This window comes from Eptesicus fuscus, chromosome 10 (assembly GCF_027574615.1).
Source record: "Eptesicus fuscus isolate TK198812 chromosome 10, DD_ASM_mEF_20220401, whole genome shotgun sequence".
Taxonomy (NCBI): Eukaryota; Metazoa; Chordata; class Mammalia; order Chiroptera; family Vespertilionidae; genus Eptesicus; species Eptesicus fuscus.
In genome coordinates, this window is record NC_072482.1 from 40,040,712 (window position 1) to 40,062,086 (window position 21,375).

Sequence of the window (21,375 nt, forward strand, 5' to 3'; positions counted from 1 at the left end):
CCCCTAACCACTCCCCTTCCAGCCTGATCAATGCCTAACTGCTCCCCTGCCAGCCTGATTGCCCCTAACTTCCCTCCCTTGCTGGCCTGGTCACCCCTAACTGCCCTCCTCTGCTGGCCTGTTCACACCTAACTTCCCTCCCTTGCCAGCCTGGTCACCCTTAACTGCCCTACACTGCTGGCCTGGTCACCCCTAACTGCCCTCCCTTGCCAGCCTGGTCACCCCTAACTGCCCTCCCCTGTAGGCCTGGTTGCCCCCAACTGCCCTCCCCTGCTAGCCTGGTCACACCTAACTGTCCTCCCTTGCCAGCCTGGTCACCCCTAACTGCCCTCCCCTGCTGGCCTGGTCCCCCCCAACTGCCCACCCTTGCAGTCCTGGTCCCCCCACAACTGCCCTCCCCTGCAGGCCTTGTTCCTCCCAACTGCCCTCCCTTGCAGGCCTGGTCCCTCCCAACTGCTCTCCCCTGCTGGCCATCTTGTGGCAGCCATCTTGTGTCCACATGGGGGTGGCCATCTTGTGTGTTGGAGTGATGGTCAATTTGCATATTACTATTTTATTAGACAGGATTTTAGATAATGTCTTCATAGCTAAGAGGTCATATTATAAATATATCATTTTCTCCAAATTGATCAATAGATTTCATGTAATTCCAATGGAATTGAGGACTAAAAATAATATAGATACTCTCATAAAAAAATAAAAATAGGTTGTAAAGCTAATTAAGGTCACATGACATTGACAAAGGAATAGAAAAAACCAGATGGAATCAAGTTATCAAAAACAGAACCAAATTTGACATGCAAGATAACTGGCTTTGAGGAGCACTTGGAAATGACTGGACCAGTAATAAATGGAGTTTATTTATTGTGTATTGTTAAAAAATAAGCAAAATTGACTTTCTACTTCATACCATACATGAAATTATTTCTTCATGAATGAATAGCTCTAATGTTTATGTTAAAATGAAAAATAATAAAAAAGGAGCAAATGATATGAAATAGTACTTCACAGAAGAGGCAATAGAAATGATCCATGCACATAGAAAATATTAACTTAGGTTAAAAATCAGTGAAATAGTAAAGACAACATTATAATATTATTTAGTACACACTAGTTGGACAAAACTTAAGAAGTCTGTTAATTTCCAATGTTGAATCAACGGAGACCTTTAAACCAATTTGATAGCAGTATAATTTGATAAAATGGATCTTCATATAATCTACAGCAATTTCACTATGATGTTTGTACAACAAATTCTAGGAAATGCATTCAGAAAGATATACAAGAATGTTTATTGCATTATTGTTCATAACAAAATCTGAAAATAGTTCAGTTTCCTCAATAGGAGATGAACAAGTAAAATTGTGCTTTTGAAAAATAAAGTATTATAAAACAGTGAAAATAAATATATGCACTTATATTAAAACTATTAAAGAAGAAAGAGGAGAATTATAGAGGTCAGGAGAAAAAAGGGAGTGAAAAAGACAAATCCAAATAGTAGATACCTCTTCTAGAGGAAGCAGAGGCAGTGGATAAGGAATGAATACATAGATTTTAATAATTTTAATGGGATTCTGGTTTTGGGATTGGGTGATAGGTTCATAGGTTAGCATTTTGTTGTGAACTTTATAGCTTATACATATATACTGCACATTTTTCTTTGTATAAATTCAATATCATTATGCAATATAAATAATCTAAAAATCACACAACATGTAATTCACTTTCATATTTCCAACCCATAAATAGTACCAGTACATACCAGTACACAATAGAACTTTCATACATATTTAATAAACCAAAGGATGAACAATTAAAAACACATTTTAAATATTTACAGCCGAAGGCGAGAAAGACTTTAAAATACTTATAAAAAGAAAAAGGGCAAAATAGTGTAGAACAATAAAACATTTTGATACAGAACAAAACCCAAGTTAGGACATAAAAGAAAGTCTAAGGCTGAGAGGCATTACTTAAGCCACTGAATCCACTTAACCAGATGTCATTTCACTTACAGGTAAAGAGAGCTGTAGAGCTCTTTGTATTTATAATCTTAAAATCTTCTTAGGGCCAAAAGACTAAGGCCAAACAGAAATAAGCATCACCAAAATCTAAGAGGCAGAATTTATTTGTAAAACATGTAACAGGAAATTTAATTCATAAAACCACCTTTCAGACAGAGGCCATACGAATTTTAAGATTCTTAACAATTATCAAATACCCTTTCAATGCTAAACTTGTTTTTAGGTACCATGAAATTCTCAGTACCAAGATATCAATGACCCCACTTTTATTTTAGGTTGACAAAGGGAAATTAAAACTAATTACTGTGTTTGTATGAGTGCTACAATTTGCTGAAGGCTTGCAAATGAATAATGTTCAACTGATAATTCAGAGAAAAAGCCTTTATCAAATGGATATATTTCTTTGGGGTGGTTTTGCAAATATGTGATTGTTTTACATAAAACTCTTGGCTAAGCCACAGAAAGAGCTATATTACAGTCTAAAAATATACTTCTCACACAAATCAAATAACATAGCAAGACTTTCTTATCACTACCCAGCAAGCCTTTACTATATAATTTAGTGTTTAAGAGCCCTTCTGCAGAGCCAGGTGGCCTTAGTTCAAATCTTGGTCCTAGAAGAATTATCTGCATGACTTTGGGCAAATTATTTAATTCCTCTGAGCCTTAATTTCCTCACCTGAAAATTGGAAATGAAAATAACATTGAATCCATAAAGGTATTGTGAGAATTGATGTTCAACACATGGTAGAAAAATCAGTAAATAATTGTTTCTTAAATATTTTTATGGTGTTATAATAAACAGAATTATTTTCAAATAGCATCAAATAATTATCTTTGAGTCTTTATTAATATTCCCAGTCACATTGCTTGGCATATGGTGGAGACTTTGTAAAGAATCCTATATAATAAAAGGGTAATATGCAAATCGACCCAACAGCAGAATGACCAGTTGCTATAACACGCACTGACCACCAGGGGGCAGATGCTCAATGCAGGAGCTGCCCCCTGGTGGACAGTGCGTTCCCACAGGAGGAGCTCCACTCAGCCAGAAGCCGGGTGCAGCGGTAGTGGCAAGAGCATCTCCCACCTCTGAGGTGGCGCTAAGGAGCAGCGAGCCAAGCAATAAGGAGCAGCGAGCTGGCAGGCTGTAAGAAGCGAGGGCTGTGGACTATGAGAGGGATGTCTGAGCAGGCCTAAGCCTTCAGGCAGGCATCCCCCAAAGTGTCCCAGACTGGGAGAGGGCGCAGGCCAGGCTGAGGGACACCCAGCCCCTCCCAAATGCACAAATTTTCATGCACCGGGCCTCGAGTTTCAGAATAAATATACTTGGGGATATTGTTCATTCATGTTCTAACAAAAGTCCTGAAGACACAGCAGTGAGAAGTGGTTGGGGCTCGGGTAGGGCAGAAGTCTGAGGTATATAACATAAATGTTGCAGGTATTCTCCCCTCTCTATCATATTGTCATCTGTGTAATTCACACTGATAAAAGCTAATAGGCTATTGAGAAATTCACTGAAGTCTTGGTTCAATCAAACATTTATTGAGAAGGTTTTGGAAAACAGTCACTATGCTGTTGTCAGTAAACACAATGTTCCAGTTTCCATGAACCTGTTGCAAACACAGGTGGGGGAAACAAGGAATCAGAAGAGCATCATTTTTTATTTATTTATTTATTTTTTTTGGTAATTTTCCTTTAAAAATCGAACTTTTAAATAATACACTGAAATTGGGGAAGGAGGCTGAGTATTTTCTATTACCTGTAGCTTGGGCAGGGAAGCAAATTACCTTATCCCAAAACTTATTTGTGCTAAAGTGATTTGTGGTAGTGAGTCAAATTAGAAGTTATTCTCTGTTGTTAGGACCAGAGACACTACTTGCAAAGCGTTAAAGTGTTTCTAGAAAAATGACATCTAATATGTCATCATAAAGATTGACTTATGGAGGGAATCTTGGTGTGAATTGGTAGTCACATAAATTCACTTTTACTCCCACATATCTATGTGGTATTAAAAGTGAGCATGTGTGTACTCGTTCACACTGTATGACTATTCATGGTACACTTGGCTGGATCAAGTTTTAGTACAACGTGAATTTAATCGCTATAATTGCTTATACTGTTCCTGAGGCTAAGCTAGTTCCTTTTGAAAGGGTCTGGCCACTACAGATATTGAATTCAGTGTTTGTTCACTTTAATCAAGGTTTCATTACTCAGTCTTTTTAAAGCTATTCCACATGAAAATATCATTCCCTTCTCCCTGCCTTCTCTGCAGCCACCAACCCAGGAAAAGGGGGATTTAAAGCCGTTTCCAGAAAACACACAAAATATTATGATACAGCATGATCTGGCTTTCACATCTTAAAAGCTGAAACGTGCCTTTGCTAACTTGCAGTAGGCCATGAAATAACTATGTTGTGTGCTAAATGGCACTTTTCAATTTTCATTTGTGCTTCAACACTCAGTTTTCAGTAGATCATTTAGAGAGGATCAGCATTCTTTGGAAACTAAAAACACACCACAGGTCAGGGCAGCACGGCCTGATGGGAAAAGAATGCGGCCCACAAAGGTGGTCTTTGTGAGACGTGACGACATGCTGGTGTCTGTTACAGAATTGGCAGGCTCACCGCTTCCCCTAGTGTCTGCTCCTGAAATACTAAACTCATCTGTGTTGCAAGGCACGACTCAAGGAAACAAGTAAGCTTTCAAGGCACCCAGCCCTCTGTTTCAGAAAAGGATTAATTTCACACATTTTGGTGAAATCCTTCCATAAAGGAACTTGATGTTGTGCAGTGGGTTTTGGTGAAGGACCATTTGGTTTGTTGACTTTTTAAATGGGATTTATAACTCCTAAGGTTCAAAGTGATAACTGGAATAATAGGAGCATTAACAATTTCTAGAAATGTATTGAGCACTTTTATTACATTATTCTTTTTGACCAGTCTTGAGCTGTTGTATCAACAGAGGCAACTATAGCATTTTATACTTGGTGTTCATTTCTTCAGGCCTATTTTGAGAATGAGGAACTTAGAAGTCTATAAACTACATGAAAAGTGACTTTATTAGTATTTGAAAATATTTTCTATGTGAAAAAAATCTTAGGGATTTGTACTTTATCTAATTAGCACATCAAATTCTCTTTTTTACATCTACCTCACAGAATAGGCAGTCTGCCAGCTTTAGTATTGGAGTTGAGTGATCTAAACTGCTACATCTAAATAAGGCCTAATTCCAATGGCTAGACAACTCTGCATTCTAGTTTAGTTTTTAATTCAATGTTTATAGTGTCATTTTAAAATATTTCGCTCTGCATTTACAGTTACCATTTTCTTCAGCCATGGTGGAGTATGTAAGTGTTCTGTGTTAGAATTATGAGGTAGAAAATATCTTTAACACCTTATTTTTGAGGCAATTTAAAATATTTTAATGCGCTTTATTAGTTCTGCCATTACTATGAAAGAGAGTAGTCTTCAATATCACTTTTACTTACAAAATGAATTTGAATTAAGGTTTTTTAAAAGTGCATGGTTGATTGGAACCAATGTATATCACTCTGTCCCACAATTTCAAAAAAACAAATGTTGGGATTTTCTGAAAGAATCATAATATATTCATTTTCCCCCTCTCTTTTTTATCATTAGATGTGAATATTTTCTTGGTTTTTATTTTAATGTACTAGTGGCCTAGTGCATGAAATTTGTGCACAGAGGGGGGGGTTGTCCCTCAGCCTGGCCTGCACCTTCTCCAATCTGGGACCTCTCGGGGAATTGGGCCTAAACCGTCGGTAGGACATCACTCTCGCAATCCTGGACCACTGGCTCCTAAACGCTCACCTGCCTGCCTGCCTGATCACCCCTAACCACTCTGCCTGCCAGCCTGCTTACCCCCAACTGTCCCCCCCCACACCGGCCTGCTCGCCCACAACTGGCCCCCCCTGCCGGCCTGCTTGCCCCCAACTGCCCTCCCCTCCTGGCCTGATGGCCCCTAACAGCCTCTGCCTCGTCCCTGCCACCATGGCTTTGTCTGGAAGGATGTCCGGAAGGTCTCTGGTCTAATTAGCATATTACACTTTTATTAGTATAGATGGGTAGATTATATACCATTTTTCTTCTCTTGTTTTCCACAATGAATAATATAATAGAATTACAATTATAAATGAATATTATGCCAGCCTCTAATTCTAAAGTCCTAGCACTATTTCTATTTTTCTAAACTACATTCTACAGTTATATTTGTGTTTAACATTTAAAACCATTAAGTATACCCCATTTGACATCCTACCACTATCATTTATTATTATATGGGAAAGATTATTCTGGTTAACTACAAGTGGCTATATTTAATTACCTGATGTCATGTCCAATCATTTTTTCAACATAGAATTTTTTTCATTTATTGTTTGATGTATAGTTAGATTAAAAGAAAAAAAAACCCAACATTTTAGAAACTGGCAGGTCACCATTGCTTTTGCAGAGAGCTGCACTCTATGGTTACTCTTTTATTTTATCTGGCTTAAGGGTAAAATGGATGCTGCTCATCTGTGGGAGGCGATAGGTTTCAAGTATTGGGGTTATATAATTTATTCTCCACATATGAATACTTTTGATAGTGAAAGAAATCACTAGAAATACTTTGAGTCAATAAATTAAAATTATTATTTACTTGAAAGAACTGAGATATATGGTCGCTTTAGTTTTAAGTACTGATAAGTCCATAATATTTTGTGATTTCCTTAGTCAAATAAAAGCACTAGAAATCCTCTTGTTTACATATTTATGGTCCATAATGCCACATTATCAGTGCCATTAGAGAGGAGGTTGCTGACCATTTGGTGAGGAATGTGCCCAGCTTGGCCTTGGTAAGCTCATATAAGCTTAAAAGAATGCAAAATACAAAGTCCTGTGTGAGACTTTTCAGTTCTCCTTTTAAGGTAAAAGTTAAATCAATCTATAATAATAAAAGTATAATATGCTAATTAGATCAGACAGCCAAACGACCTTCCAGACATCTTTCTGTACGTCCTTCCAGATGAAGCCGCCATGGCGGGGGCCAAGGCAGAGGCTGTTAGGGGTGATTAGGCAGGCAGGTGAGCAGTTAGGGGCAATCAGGCAGGCAGGCAGAATGGTTAGGGGCAATCAGGCAGGTAGGCAAGTGGTTAGGGGCAATCAGGCAGGCAGGCAGAGGTGGTTAGGGGCAATCAGGCAGGCAGGCAGGTGAGAAATTAGGAGCCAGCACTCCCAGATTGTGAGAGTGATGTCTGAGGGGGTCCCAGATTGTGAGAGTATGCAGGCCAGGCTGAGGGCCCCCGTTATGCACGATTTTCATGCACTGGGCCTCTAGTTATATAATAAGTGTAGACATTCATCCATACCTTGGTCTTCACAATAGAAATCATACGGTCTATCAATACTACTCACTGGATGCTGAGATCAGAAAGACTCTCATAGGATTAACCTGCTTATTTGGATGGGGTTAGAAGGACAAATGAATGCTGCAACAGCTGTTCTTTAAGGAAGCTCGGTCTTTTTCAAATGGTACGATACATTCATAAGATGCAACACATGCACATGAATATTCTAAAAGCAATAGTGCTGAGATTTTTCTCACTTTACATATACCACAACAATTGTAATGTATCTATTGCATTTCCTCCCAAACCTCCCTTGGTGGTGTGTTGACTCTGGCTCACAGGACAGAGGCCGGGCACTAGAAGTATCTTTTACTTATAGCTAGAGTGCATAAATTGGTGAGCAAATTTAAAATTTGTTTCCTGAGAAACATTGCAAAATGTGGCACAAATTCAGAAGAGCACAGAGTAGCTGATAGTAGGAAATTGAGAAAGAAAGAATGGGGCTAAAGTGTCATAAAGTATTTAAAGAGGAGAAAGAGAGAGAGAGAGAGAGAGAGAGAGAGAGAGAGAGAGAGAGAGAGCAAGCGAGCCCTGGAAAGTTCAGATGAGATGTTTGAAACAAATTTGAAACAACATAAAAGAATCAAGTCTAAAACACATCAGCATATTTTATGTGTTCCTAAGCCAGAATTTGTGAATATAGCAAAATGGTTAAAAGAAGTGAACCCACACTATGGGTTGAGAAATGCATACATTTTGCTTATATAATAATTTAAGTATAAATATATTATTCATCAACTTTTAATTACTATAAAGTGGAATTCAGATATGACATGGTAGTTCTCCTCATCAAAGAATTGGTGGTTGCCTTTGGTTAGTCTGGCAAAATAATTGGAAGCCTCCTTCTTTTAAGGCCCTGTTTTCATTCACAATTATCCCCAGCCTGCTCATTTGGTTTTTCAAAGTGCTTTTTAAGAATAACCTAAGAAAAGTAGTATCATCGAATGCTTTGCTTCCATCAGCAAGCATGGCAGATTTTCATCTACTGCTCCATAGGCCACAGCTGTAGCCCATAGATGGTCACCACAAACAGTGTAGAGTTCAAAGGCAAGGCCGGGCTCAAGGCTTTTGCCTTCCTTTACTTCCTGCCTTTCTGGCTCAATGCCCACTCTACCTCCAGCTTTGTTTACCAAGTTTTCAGTTTTCAAAAAAAAAATCCAAATTCTCCAAATACCTTAATCTGTGAGAATCTGGAGGTTCCTCAACTCTGGTTTTTTCCTTTTTCATTCTAATGTTATTTTTCTCTTTTCCTTAGAGAAAGTACTCAAAAATTCAGACTGTTGATAGCATCATTACTCTCATTTCCTAATACTACTATTGATTTTTGTTTTTATATTCAAATATGGCATGTTTTTTCAAATAGTTTTTTGGGTACAAAGTGATAATCAGATTGTGGACTTTATTGGCCATGTAACATGATATGGAAATTCTAAAATATAGAAATATTTTAATCCTTGATGGTTCAAAAGAAATTACCTTAGGCATTTATTGTGGCTTTTTTTTTTTGAAGGAAGTTTTACAATTTGTGGGTTTTTTTTGACAATTTGTTTTAATATTTAACATTTCAGTTGGTTTAGTTCAATTTTTTCATTCTCAAGACAATAACATTTTTAATTTTAATTTTTCTGAAATATAAACGTTTTAAAAGGAATTGACATAGAGTTATATATAATATTCTCTTAAAATGTTTAACCTTTTTATTTAAAGAAATACCTACTTATTATTATTTTTAATTTTATTATGGGAAATGAAAACTTATACAAAAGTAGAGAGATAGTCTAATGAGCTTTCCTTGTACCTGTCACCCAGCATCAAAAATTATTAACTCATGGCAATCTTAATTCATCCTTACCAGCATCCATTTCTTTTCTCCTCTGAATTATGTTGAAGAAAATCCAAGACATTTTATCACTTTATATGTAAATACTTCAGCATATAACTTCAAGAGATAAGAACTTTTAAAAAATACTTCCACTTAGCATTATCACATATTAAAAAATTAACTGTTAATATCATCAAATACCTAGTATGTGTTCACATTTTCCAAAATAGCCTTTTTTAGTTTCAAATGTTAATTTTTTTAATCTATAGGTTTTCCCTCCACTTTTTGTTTAATTTTTATTGTAGTCCGTGAGATGAACATGTTGCTTTGCCCCTTGTTATAGGCAAATTGTGTACTCCTGAAATTCATATGTTAAAACCCTAACCCTCAAATGACAGTATTTGAAGATAGGACCTACAAAAAGATAATAAAGATTAAATGATGTCATCAGGTGAGTCTCTAATCTGATAGGACTAATGCCCTTAGAAGAGGAAGAGATGCCAGAGACCTCCCTCTCTCTCCATCTGCACACAGAAGAAAGGCCACCTGGTAACACAGGAAGAAGGCAGCTATCTGCAAGACAAGGAGAGATTCACTAGATGCCAATCCTGATGGCACCTTGATCTGGACTTTTAGCCTCCAGAACTGTGAGAAAATAAATGTCTGTTGTTTAAGGTACCTGGTCTACAATATTTTGTTAGGTTAGCCTGAGTCAACTAAAACACCTCTTGTAATTCAATGTATTGGGAGTTCAAGTTAGAAATTTATCCTTTTTCAACCGATTATCCCTTAGTTCCAAATTCACCCTTCATTATGTTGCTTGAGATACCGGAACATATTTTCCTTTGCAAGTGGGCATGATGTCAAGCTTTATCATAGAAGGTGCCAAGGGGATCCTAGAGAAGGAAAGGAACTCTGCCTCCTGGTTCTGGTGTGTCATTTTGGCAGTTTTCTGCGGCAAAATGGCCAGCCGCACAAGGCACCTCCCCGTGGATGATTTCCCTGGCTCTTTTTTAGCAGATGGGCAATAAGTTCCAGGACACAGCACCTCCCCTTGGGTAGTTTCTCAACCAAACACCCCAGAGAGTAGTTTTCCAGTGAGTTCCTCTGGTGGGGAGTCTCCTGTTGGACAACTTCCCCTGCCACCCCAAAAGGCAGATTCTCTGCAGACTCCTCAGTGTGGCACTTCGGTGAATCTTCAATTCATTGTGCCTTGGACACAGCCTCTCCAAATGGGATCTAGACCTCATCCTTGGGAGTCTTTTCCAGATTTGTTCTTTTTTGCGTGTTTTCACTCCCCTAGGTGTGGTGGCTGTTCCTTATGTCTGCCATTCCTGTATTATTTAGAATTATTTTTATCCTAAAGTATCCAATCCCTCATTACACCAATCCTGAAGTAGAGTTAATAATTATTTACATTACATAGCTCCTGTCCAAATTACTATATGATTTCTGTCTCTTGGTTAGATCCAGACTGAAATAAAGACTTAATCAGATTCAAATTCAGCTTTTGTTTTATTTTTCCAAGGCAACTCTATAGGTATTTGTATATACATCACTGGATATAGGATGTCTTAATTTCTGCCTGTGATATAAGCAGTCATTCCCCATTTTGTCAATTCATTAAAGTTTGCAAAAGGTTTGAAAATTAATATTCTCTTTTCCAGCTTTATTAAGGTAAACTGACAAATAAAATTATAAGATATTAATGGTGAATAATATAATGAGTCAATATATGTATAAATTATGAAAAGATCCCCCATTGAATTAATTAAAATGTCCAGCACCTCACAAATTTACCTTTATTTTGGTGAGAACATTTAATTTCCACTCTCTTAGCAAATTTTAATTATATAATACAGCATTATCATGATATTCTAATTTTACCATTTCATTTTCTAATGAGTAACTGGAATACTTCTATAAAATAGAATTATCCCTAAAAGAAAAAAAAGTTTTTTTTACTGTTTGCTCCTGATAAGAGCCTGTAAAAGGTAATTTACTAAGAAAACAAAAATTCTGTATTTTATCAAAACAATGTTCTGTGTTTTCTGTCATCTTAATCGGATCTTTGATTACTTAAGAAAATGCAGTGTTGTCAATAGTAAGAGCTAAACTTCTGTAGTTATCTTTTAAATATTTTATTTCAAAATATTGTTACTTTGGTTAAATAGATAAGTATTGTTTTGTAATAATAAAAAAATAGAAGTATCCCTTTATCAACAGGTAAGGTACTCTGAGATACAGATGATATAGAAAAGATATAATAAATGCAGAATTATGTCTGACTTTCCCCGTGCTCCTTCTTAAATCATGTGTAAATTCATTTCCAAAATAAAAATTTTCACTTGTTCAGACCCATCAAAGTTTCTTTTTGTTTTGGTATCATTGTGAACCCATGAAAATTAACATATTTAATAAGTGCAATGAGTTTTAGTTATCCTTATTAGTGTTCTAATTATCTCAACTTTGGCTTTTTTTAAGGTAGTTTCGGAATCCTTATTTTCTACTATGATAAAATATCCCATGTTTATTGTGTATATTTTCTTCTTTAAATCCAGAATATACTATTTCTCTAAAGAACATGGTTATCTTTAGGAGGGAATTATATTGAGGCTCCCAAATCTAGACACTTGGAATATTTATTGCTATGGTATTAGTTTAGGTAGTTCAGTATTCAGAACTAGGAAATAGGTATTTTTTAAAGAGAAAACATATCTTGAGTTTATGCTGACATTTCAAATTGAAATTTAGGATTAGAATGCTTACTTTTTGATTTTACATGTATCTCTCTCTCTCTCTCTATTTTTTTTTTTTTTTTACACTAAAATCTTGGATCCTAAGTGACATTAGCAAGCTTGTTCTACTTCTATAAATTCTCCCCACTCATCTCTAATTTTTTTATGGTTGTACTTTATCTACTTGGCCAAGACATTTAACAATTTTTATTATTATGTGTTAAGTTAATGGATCGCCTAACAGTGAACCAATTGTGCATCCTTGAAATGTATGGTTTATTATTTTGTTAATGTGCTGTTAGATTCTACTCACAATCATTTCAATTATTACTTTTTGCATTTATACTCATAAGTGTTACTAGGTTTTAATTGAATTTGTTACACTATTCCTATCAAATTTATATAAAAATGTTACACTTGCTTCATAAAAAGAATTTGAAAGTTTTCCTTCATTTTCTATGCTTTGGAAATTTTTATGTAACATTGGTACCTATGATGTTTTGTTAGAAGTCTGCTGGGCCTAGTTTTTTTTTTTTGGAGGGTCAGATACAGTTGTGTGCTGAAACTTGCTCAAACCAGTGTTCAAGAGCAGATTGTTATATTTCCAGGAATTTAATGAGCTCATTGTTGAATACAGACACGATTGCATAATATAGAATCAAATAATTGTTCCACTCTGCAACTATACAAAAAAAGGATAACAGCTAGTAAGAATGCACTCAGTAGTGAGCATATCTATCAACCCAAAAGTTTTTTTGTGTCCCTTAGTTATTCCTCCCTCCTATGCCCTCCTCCCCCAATCTCCAGGCAACCGTGATAGCAAATTCTTTTATTCTTTTTATTCAGCACTTTTTTGAGATATTTTTTCATGTTCTTCCATGCACCAGTAGTCTATTAATATTTATTGCTGAGTAGTAATTCATTTTATGGATATTCTGCAGTGTATTTATCCATTTATCTATTGACTAGGGGCCCAGTGCACGAATTCGTGCACCTTGAAAGGAACTGTGGGCCACGAGGTTACAGTGGGCACAGGGGCAGGTCTTGGCCCATCCTCCATGCCCCCTCCCAGCCCCTCCTGCTGTGGTCCCCGGTCCCCTGTCTGCCGGCAGCCCCACTCCAGCCATCGCTGCTCCCACTCACTGATGGTGCTGGCCCTGCTTGCACCCGCTGATGGCGATTGGGGCTGGTCCCAGCAGTGCATGCAAGTGGCGACTGCTGCCCTGATTGCCCCTCAGGATCAGGGGGAGGTGGAGAAGCCCTCAGGGGCAATTGTGGCCAGCAGCTTCTGCTCGCACCCTCTGATGGCGCCAAGTGATCGGGACTGGCGCTGGGCGCCGGCAGTGGGTGCGAGTGGGGCCATCACCGGAAGCAGGTGCCAGAGGTGGCTGCCAGCCCCAATCACCCCTCAGCATCAGGGGGAGGTGGAGAAGCCCTGAGGGGAGATAGGGCCTGGCAGCTGCTGCTCGCACCTACTGATGGCTCCAAGCGATCAGGGCCAGTGTTCAGCGCCAGCAGCAGGTGCAAGTGGCAGTTCCAGTGCCAACAGCAGGTGAAAGTGGGGCCAGCACTGGTAGCAGATGCAAGTGCTGGGTGGGACTGTGGTACGCGGGAGCAAAGAATTTTCAGTAACCACCAGAGGCTCACCCCAATGACAGCGACCAGTGCCCCGCCTTGGTCTGGCGCCCCCACTCACCTGCTCCACCATCCTGCTGCAGCCAACACCTTCCATGTTCCACGCTCTGCTGCCTGCTGCCGATGCCCTCCATGTTCCATGTGTGCCCCCTGGTGGTCAGCACACATCATAGCGACCGGTTGTTTGGTTGTTCAGTTGTTCCGCTGTTTGGTCTATTTGCATATTAGGGTTTATATATATAGACTAGAGGCCCAGTGCACGAAATTCGTGCACGGAGAGAGGGGGTGTGCCTCAGCCCAGCCTGTACCTTCTCCAATCTGGGACCCCTCGAGGGATGTCCCACTGCCCGTTTAGGCCCGCTGGGATCGGGCCTAAACAGGCAGTCGGACATCCCTCTCACAATCCAGGACTGCTGGCTCCCAACTGCTTGCCTGCCTGCCTTCCTGATTGCCCCTAACCGCTTCTGCCTGCCAGCCTGATCACCCCCTAACCACTCTGCTACAAGCCTGTTTGCCCCCAACTTCCCTCCTCTGCTGGCCTGGTCACTCCTAACTGCCCTCTCCTGCAGGGTTGATCACCTCCAACTGCCCTCCCTTGCAGGCCTGGTCCTTCTCAACTGCCCTCCCTTGCAGGCCAGGTGCCTCCCAACTGCCCTCTCCTGCTGGCCATCTGTGGTGGCCATCTTGTGTCCACATGGGGGCAGGATCTTTGACAACATGGGGGCAGATATATTGTGTGTTGGAGTGATGATTAATCTGCATATTACTCTTTTATTAGATAAGATAGAGGCCTGGTACAGGGTTGGGGGCCAGCTGGTTTGCCCTGAAGGGCGTCCCAGATCGGGTGGGGTTTCCCTTGGGGTGTGGGGTGGCCTGAGCGAGGGGCCTGTGGTGGTTTGCGGGCGGGCCACGCCCCCTGGCAATGCAAGTGGAGGCCCTGGTATCTAGAATTTATTTTCCTTCTACAATTGAAACTTTGTAGCCTGGAGCGGAGCCAAGCCTGGGGCTCCCTCCGAGGCCCACAGCCATTTGTGTTGGGGTTATAATTGAAACTTTATTGCCTTAAGCAGGTGGGCCTGGCCAGGGTGTGCAGAAAGCTTTGCTTCTCCTGTTGCCAGCAGCAACCCTGGCCTGCTCTCTCAAGCTCTGTTCTGCTGCCATTTGTTTGAATTTGTTTACCTTCTATAATTGAAACTTTGTAGCTTGAGTGGAGGCTTAGGCCTGGCAAGGGCAGGAGGAAAGCTTGGCTTCCTAGGAAACCTTGGAAACCTTGGAAAGGTTACCTAGGAAACCTTGCTCTCTGTGGCTGTAGCCATCTTGGTTTGGGTTAATTTGCATACTTGCTCTGATTGGATGGTGGGTGTGGCTTGTGGGCGTGGCTTGTGGGTGTGTCGGAGGTATGGTCAATTTGCATATTTGTCTATTATTAGATAGGATAGGCATTTGGGTTGTTTCTAGTTTTTAGGTATTGCTGAATATCTTTCCATAAGATTATTGACAACCTATATATCATCTTTGTTGAAGTGTCTTTTTAGATCTTTGGCCCCCTGTCTATTGCATTCTTTGCTTTTGTATTATATAGTTTGAGAATTTTTTATATATTCTGGATACACATCATTTATGAGACATGCTTTGCAAAATTTTTCTTATATTCTATAGTTTGTCTTTTCATTATTATGACAGTATAATTTAAACAGGAAACATGTTTAATGTTGAAGTTAATTTATCAGTTTGATTTGATCAATTAGTTGTCTATATTTATGCCAATACTATGCTGTCTTGATTATGCTTAGCCTTCCAATTTGTTCTTTTTCAAAATTATTTTAGCTATTTTAAATCCTTTGCATTTCCAAATGAGTTTTAGAAAGGATATATAAATTTCTATGAAAATTCTACTTGGATTTTGATCACAATTGTTTTGAATATGCCAACTATTTGGTTTATAATTGACATTTTAACTATGAGTCTTCCAACTCATACACAAGGTATCAATCTCTATTTATTAGTGCATTTTTAATTTTTTCCTCAATGTTTTTTTTTTTTTAATAGATTTTATTGATTTTTCACAGAGAGGAAGGGAGAGGGATAGAGAGCTAGAAACATCGATGAGAGAGAGACATCGACCAGCTGCCTCCTGCACACCCCCCACCAGGGGATGTGCCCGCAACCAATGTACATGCCCTTGACCAGAATCAAACCTGGGACTTTCCAGTCCGCAGACCGACGCTCTATCCACTGAGCCAAACCGGTTTCGGCTTGTATTTTTTATTTTTAAATAATCCTTTATTGTGGAAGGTTTTATGTATGTCTCCAATGTTTTTTGTTTTTCAATGTCAATGTATTGTACTTCTTTTACCAGATTTATCCCTAAGTACTTTCTATGTTGTATGTAATTGAAATAATATTGTTTTATTTACTTTAATTTTTGGTTTTTAGTTGTTATATAGAATCACACTTGATATATATTTCTACAACCTGAGTAAACTTCTCTTAGTAATTCTAGTAGCTTTTTTGTAGATTGCATTGATGTTCTACATAGATGAGCATGTCATCTGTGATATAAACACTTTACCTCTCCCTCTCTAGTATGGACAAATCTTATTTCCCTTTTTCTTAAGCCTCTTGGACCATATTACATATAAATTGTTAGAGCAAATATCCTTCTCTTTATTGAACTTAGAAGGAAAAAAAAGTTTGTTTTCTTATCATTATGCATGATGGTAGCTCTATGTTTTTCATGATTGCCCTTTATCAGGTTAAGAAAATTACCTTTTATCCATACTTTGCTGAGAATTTTAGGTTTGTCAAATGCTTTTTCTGCATATATTAAAATTGTCATATGGCTTTTCATTCTTAATTTATTAATATGGTGAATTACATTGATTGATTCAAAATGTTAAAACACCTTAAGTTCTTGAAATAAATCTTTTTTCTGTGTTGTTGGGTTCAATTTGGCTAAAGTTTTGTTTAGAATTTTTGCATCTTTCTTCTGAAGAATGTTGATCTGTAGTATTTTTTTTTTGGTAATATTTTTGTATGATTTTGGCTTCAGAGTAATCCTGACCTCATTAAATGAGTTGGGAAGTATTCCCTACTCTTGATATTTCTGAAAGATTTTCTGTAGAAATTGGTAACATTTATTCCTAAAATGTTTGTTACAATTCAAAAGGTTTCTTTTTTTTTTAGAAAAAACAAAACAAAACAAAAGAAATAGGGCAGGAGCAATAGTATAATCTCTGAATTTCCCTATTTCAATCTATATAAATAACACAGCTACTAAGATAAGAAAACATCAACTCAGACACAGCATCTCTAGCTCACATAGGTTAAAAGGTGACCCACCTGCAAAGTTCAGTATACGAACAGCCACATGTTGCCACAAGACCTGTGTAGTATTATCAGTAATTGCAGAAAGAAGCACAGGGAATTTTTTTAAAAAAAAACAAAAAACAAATTTAAGATCTTTAATAGACACAGAGCCTTCTATTTTTTCTTGATTTTGCTTTTGCAGTTTTGATAATCATGGAATTTTTCCATTTCAAGTCATTTGAAAATAATATGTTCAGACACTATTTAACAATTTTTCAGTCGATGACAAACCACATATATGATAGTGGCCCCATAAGATTAAAATGGAGTTGAATTTCCTGTAAGAAATGGATGGATATGTGGTTCAGGAGGAATTTTTTTCTCTGACCAGGGCAATATATGTGGATCTTGGCAATAGATTCCCTTTCACTCACAGCACCTCATATTTGAGTGCACAGTCAGTCAGCCACTGACATATTTTAGCACAAAGGAGCCTGTCCCCCAGGGCTACATATTCAAGGACATTGCAGCTTTCCCAGATTCAGCCTGATGGTCTTCAGGGGACATTATGCAAATTTTATTTTAATTTAAATTCTTTATTCTTTAAAGTATTACATGAGTCTCCTTTTTCCCCCATTGACCTCTCCCTGGCCTCTCCCACCCCCCAGAACATGCCCTCAAGACCCTACTGTCTGTGTCCATTGATTATCCTTATATGCATGCATACAAATCCTTTGGTTGCTTTACCAAATCACCCCGCACCTTCCCTCATAGGTTGAACAGTCTGTTCGAAGCCTCTATGTCTCTGGTTCTATTTTTGTTCATCCGTTTATGTTGTTTATTATACTCCACAAATGAGTGAGATCGTGTGATAGTTATCTTTCTCTGACTGACTGGCTTATTTCGCTTAGCATAATGCTCTCCAGTTCCATCCATTCTGTTGCAAATGGTAAGAATTCCTTCTTTTTTACAGCAGCATAGTATTCCATTGTGTAGATGTACCACAGTTTTTTAATCCACTCATCTGCTGATTGGCACTTAGGCTGTTTCCAAATCTTAGTTATTGTAAATTGTGCTGCTACGAACATAGGGGTGCATATATCCTTTCTGATTGGTGTTTCTGTTTTCTTGGGATATATTCCTAGAACTGGGATCACTGGGTCAAATGGGAGTTCCATTTTTAGTTTTTTGAGGAAACTCCATACTGTTCTCCACAGTGGCTGCACCAGTCTGCATTCCCACCAGCAGTGAAAGAGGGTTCCATTTTCTCTGCATCCTCTCTAACACTTGTCGTTTGATGATTTGTTGATGATAGCCATTCTGACAGGTATAAGATGGTACATCATTGTTGTTTTGATTTGCATCTCTCGGATGATTAGTGACTTTGAGCATGTTTTCATATGTCTCTTGGCCTTCTGTATGTCCTCTTTTGAAAGTGTCTATTTAGGTCCTTTGCCCATTTTTTGATTGGATTGTTTATCTTCCTTTTGTTAAGTTGTATGAGTTCCCTATAAATTTTGGAGAGTAAACCCTTATCGGAGATAACATTGGCAAATATGTTCTCCCATGCGGTGGGCTTTCTTGTTGTTTTGATGATGGTTTCCTTTGCTGTGTAGAAGTTGAGGACCTAAGATCCTGTACAAGGGCACGGGTCCACAGGAACTACCTTAGAAAGTATCATTGCCACTGCAACTTGAGTGAAAGCTTTCTGTGGTAGTGTGGAGCCAGACTTTGTCTCTCCTTTTGATGTATTTTCAGGTCTTAAGGATGTAAGCATAGATAATTTTTATTTCTTCTATCAATGCAATGACAGAAAGAGCCCTTTGTGCCAAATAGAACAAGCATAACCGAAAACAAATTTCCAAAGGTAAAATATTGAGTCTTCAGCCTACAGTCTCTCCAACTTAAAAACTATTTTTTTATATAAATACAACTAAATTCCTTAATCTGAACAATGCTCCAACATGCAGGAGCCAAAATCACTGGCCCTGACATTCTCCCATGTTCCGTTATCTCTCCATCTTGATTTCTTACTCCTGGGAACAGTCAGCATGTTTGTTCCACTCAGGCTTTCAAGTGTGTGAATGAGCCACACCCACATGAAGGAGGACAATCTGCTTTACTCAGTCACTGGTCTAAATGTTAATCTCATCCCAAAACAACCTCACAGACACACCCAGAATAATATTTGACCAAATAGTTGGGCACTCCATGGTAGTTGAATTGACATATAAAATTAACCATCACAGGGACTGTGACTATTTTTTAGTATTCATTTCACTCAGCACAATTGAACACTAAAAAATAATCAGCTAGCTCTCCTGAGCTCTCCTTGTACCTTACCTCAGAGCTTGCAATGCCCCCTCCCAGTTTTGAATGCTCTTCTCATGTTGACCCACCAGACTTGGCACACAGTTGTCTTCCTCGTGAGGGTAAGCGTTTGTTGGCAATGTCTGGGGTCTCTGGCTCTCAGGACTACGGAAAGCCCTTTGCCTTCCCTGTGCTTCTTTCCGCAATTGCTGATACTACTATACGGGTCTTGTGGCAACATGTGGCTGTTCATATACTGAAGTTTGCAGGTGGGTTACCTTTTAACCTATGTGAGGTAGAGATGTTGTATCTGAGTTGATGTTTTCTTATCTTAGTAGCTGTGTTACTTATATAGATTGAAACAGGGGAATTCAGAGATTATACTATTGCTCCTGCCCTATTTCTTCTTCTGCAAGTAAATATATTGAGTACCAGCTCTCTACTGTTCTTAGTACTGGGGGCAGCAGTGACAAAGACCAAGACTGTCTCATGGGCCTTATGTACTTGTGGGAAAGAGAGAATAATTTAGTAGAAAATTAAATGAATCAGAGTATTTCAGATATGACTGAGTGCTATGTGAAAAAGTAAAGTAAATTAGAGAAATCTAGAGAGAAGTTATTATGGATAGGCTAGTCATTGAGGGCTTCTCTGAGACAGTGATTTTCAACTGAGACCAAAATTCAGAATTAGAGATCTGTGGACAAAAAGAAGGTGCTGTAATAAATTATAAATTTTTAACTGGGTAGGTCATGGTGAGTAGTCACACCCGAGGACTATAAACTTCTTCCATGAAAGGTTTTTAAGCTAAGTCCTGTCCATTGTGTTTGTGCATCTAGGTTAGCACACCTTTGAGATGCCAGAAGTAATACCCCTCTAAGGCATAACCATCCTAAGAAAACATATAACCTTGTTAACTATCCTGTAATCCAATCCTGGCCTTGCTTTTTCCCAACTCCATATAATCTTCTTTATGTCACCTCCTTAATTTTACATGCATAAGTGAAGCTTCCAAAACAGTTATTCTCTGGAGCATTTGAGATCTTGCTCCATGGCCTATGTCATCAGTTTGGCTCAAATAAACTCTTATAAAAATTGTCTACAAGTTTGGACATTTCTTACGTCAACACATCTGAAGATAGAGCATTTTAGACACAAGTTAGATGTAATTTAAAAGCTGTCTGGTGGGATTATATTGGCAGGAAGAAGTCTAGTGGGCCTAGAACACAGAGAGGAGACTAAATATAACTCATAACTCTCGTATTAATTGGATTTACATGGACCAGTCCCAGGGAGATTGATTATTTCAGAATGTACTTATTGTACTGAGTTTCTAAATGTCTTAAGTGGAGGACTAGACTTGGGTTGTTAATACTCAATTAAAGTATTACCCTTAGAAGACCCTGACTAAGCAGCAAGCCAAACATCTGTAAATACATTCTTTCCTTGAGTTCATTAAATGTACCCTGAAAACAACAGTAATGTTTTGTGAATTCTAAATTGTACATGTAGACATGCAGCCATCTTATAAAACATGAGGGCTGATGTATCTTAAACATCCCTTGGAAGGAAATACTGACTTTCTATAGCGAAGAAAGCCTGAAGTCAAAATTTAATATAATATTTTCTTTATATATTATAACTTGGCTCTGATTTCTTGTGATAAGATGCTTGATTCTCAGAACAAATGATTATTAGACATCTTGAAATTACTATCCCACCCCCAAGAATCAGTGCTACTTCAAACCAAGTTTAAGTCTATTTTTCAAATGCAGAACAGGGTAAAATACCAATGTTTTTGGATAGCATTACCTTTGAAAAATAATTTGTCTATATTGTCTACTTTTTCCATTCTTTTATTAATTTTTTTTCTTTATTGATTAACGTATTACATATGTATCCTTATCTCCCCATTGCTCCCCCCCGCCCCCACTCATGCCCTCATGCCCCTGGTGTCTGTGTCCATTGGTTAGGCTTATATGCATGCATACAAGTCCTTTAGTTGAACTCTCCCCCTTACCTCCACCCTCCCCTACCTTCCCTCTGAGGTTTGACGGTCTGATCGATGCTTCTCTGTCTCTAGATCTGTTTTTGTTCATTAGTTTATGTTGTTCATTATATTCTACTAGT

At 38.3% G+C, this 21,375-nt stretch overlaps 1 long non-coding RNA gene across 3 annotated transcripts in view; it reads left to right on the forward strand.

The window, feature by feature from the left end:
* The first annotated feature begins 4,646 nt into the window (after positions 1-4,646).
* LOC114227446 (uncharacterized) overlaps positions 4,647-21,375 on the forward strand; it is a 48,312-nt gene continuing 31,583 nt past the window's right edge. Inside the window, exons 1-3 of one of the 3 annotated variants that reach the window (XR_008557231.1) lie at positions 4,667-4,721; positions 9,290-9,353; positions 9,600-9,707. This is a non-coding gene — a long non-coding RNA (uncharacterized LOC114227446). Of the gene's footprint in view, positions 4,722-9,289; positions 9,354-9,599; positions 9,708-21,375 lie in introns of all 3 variants that reach the window. The other 2 variants (XR_003613597.2, XR_008557230.1) reach the window with 2 other exon arrangements.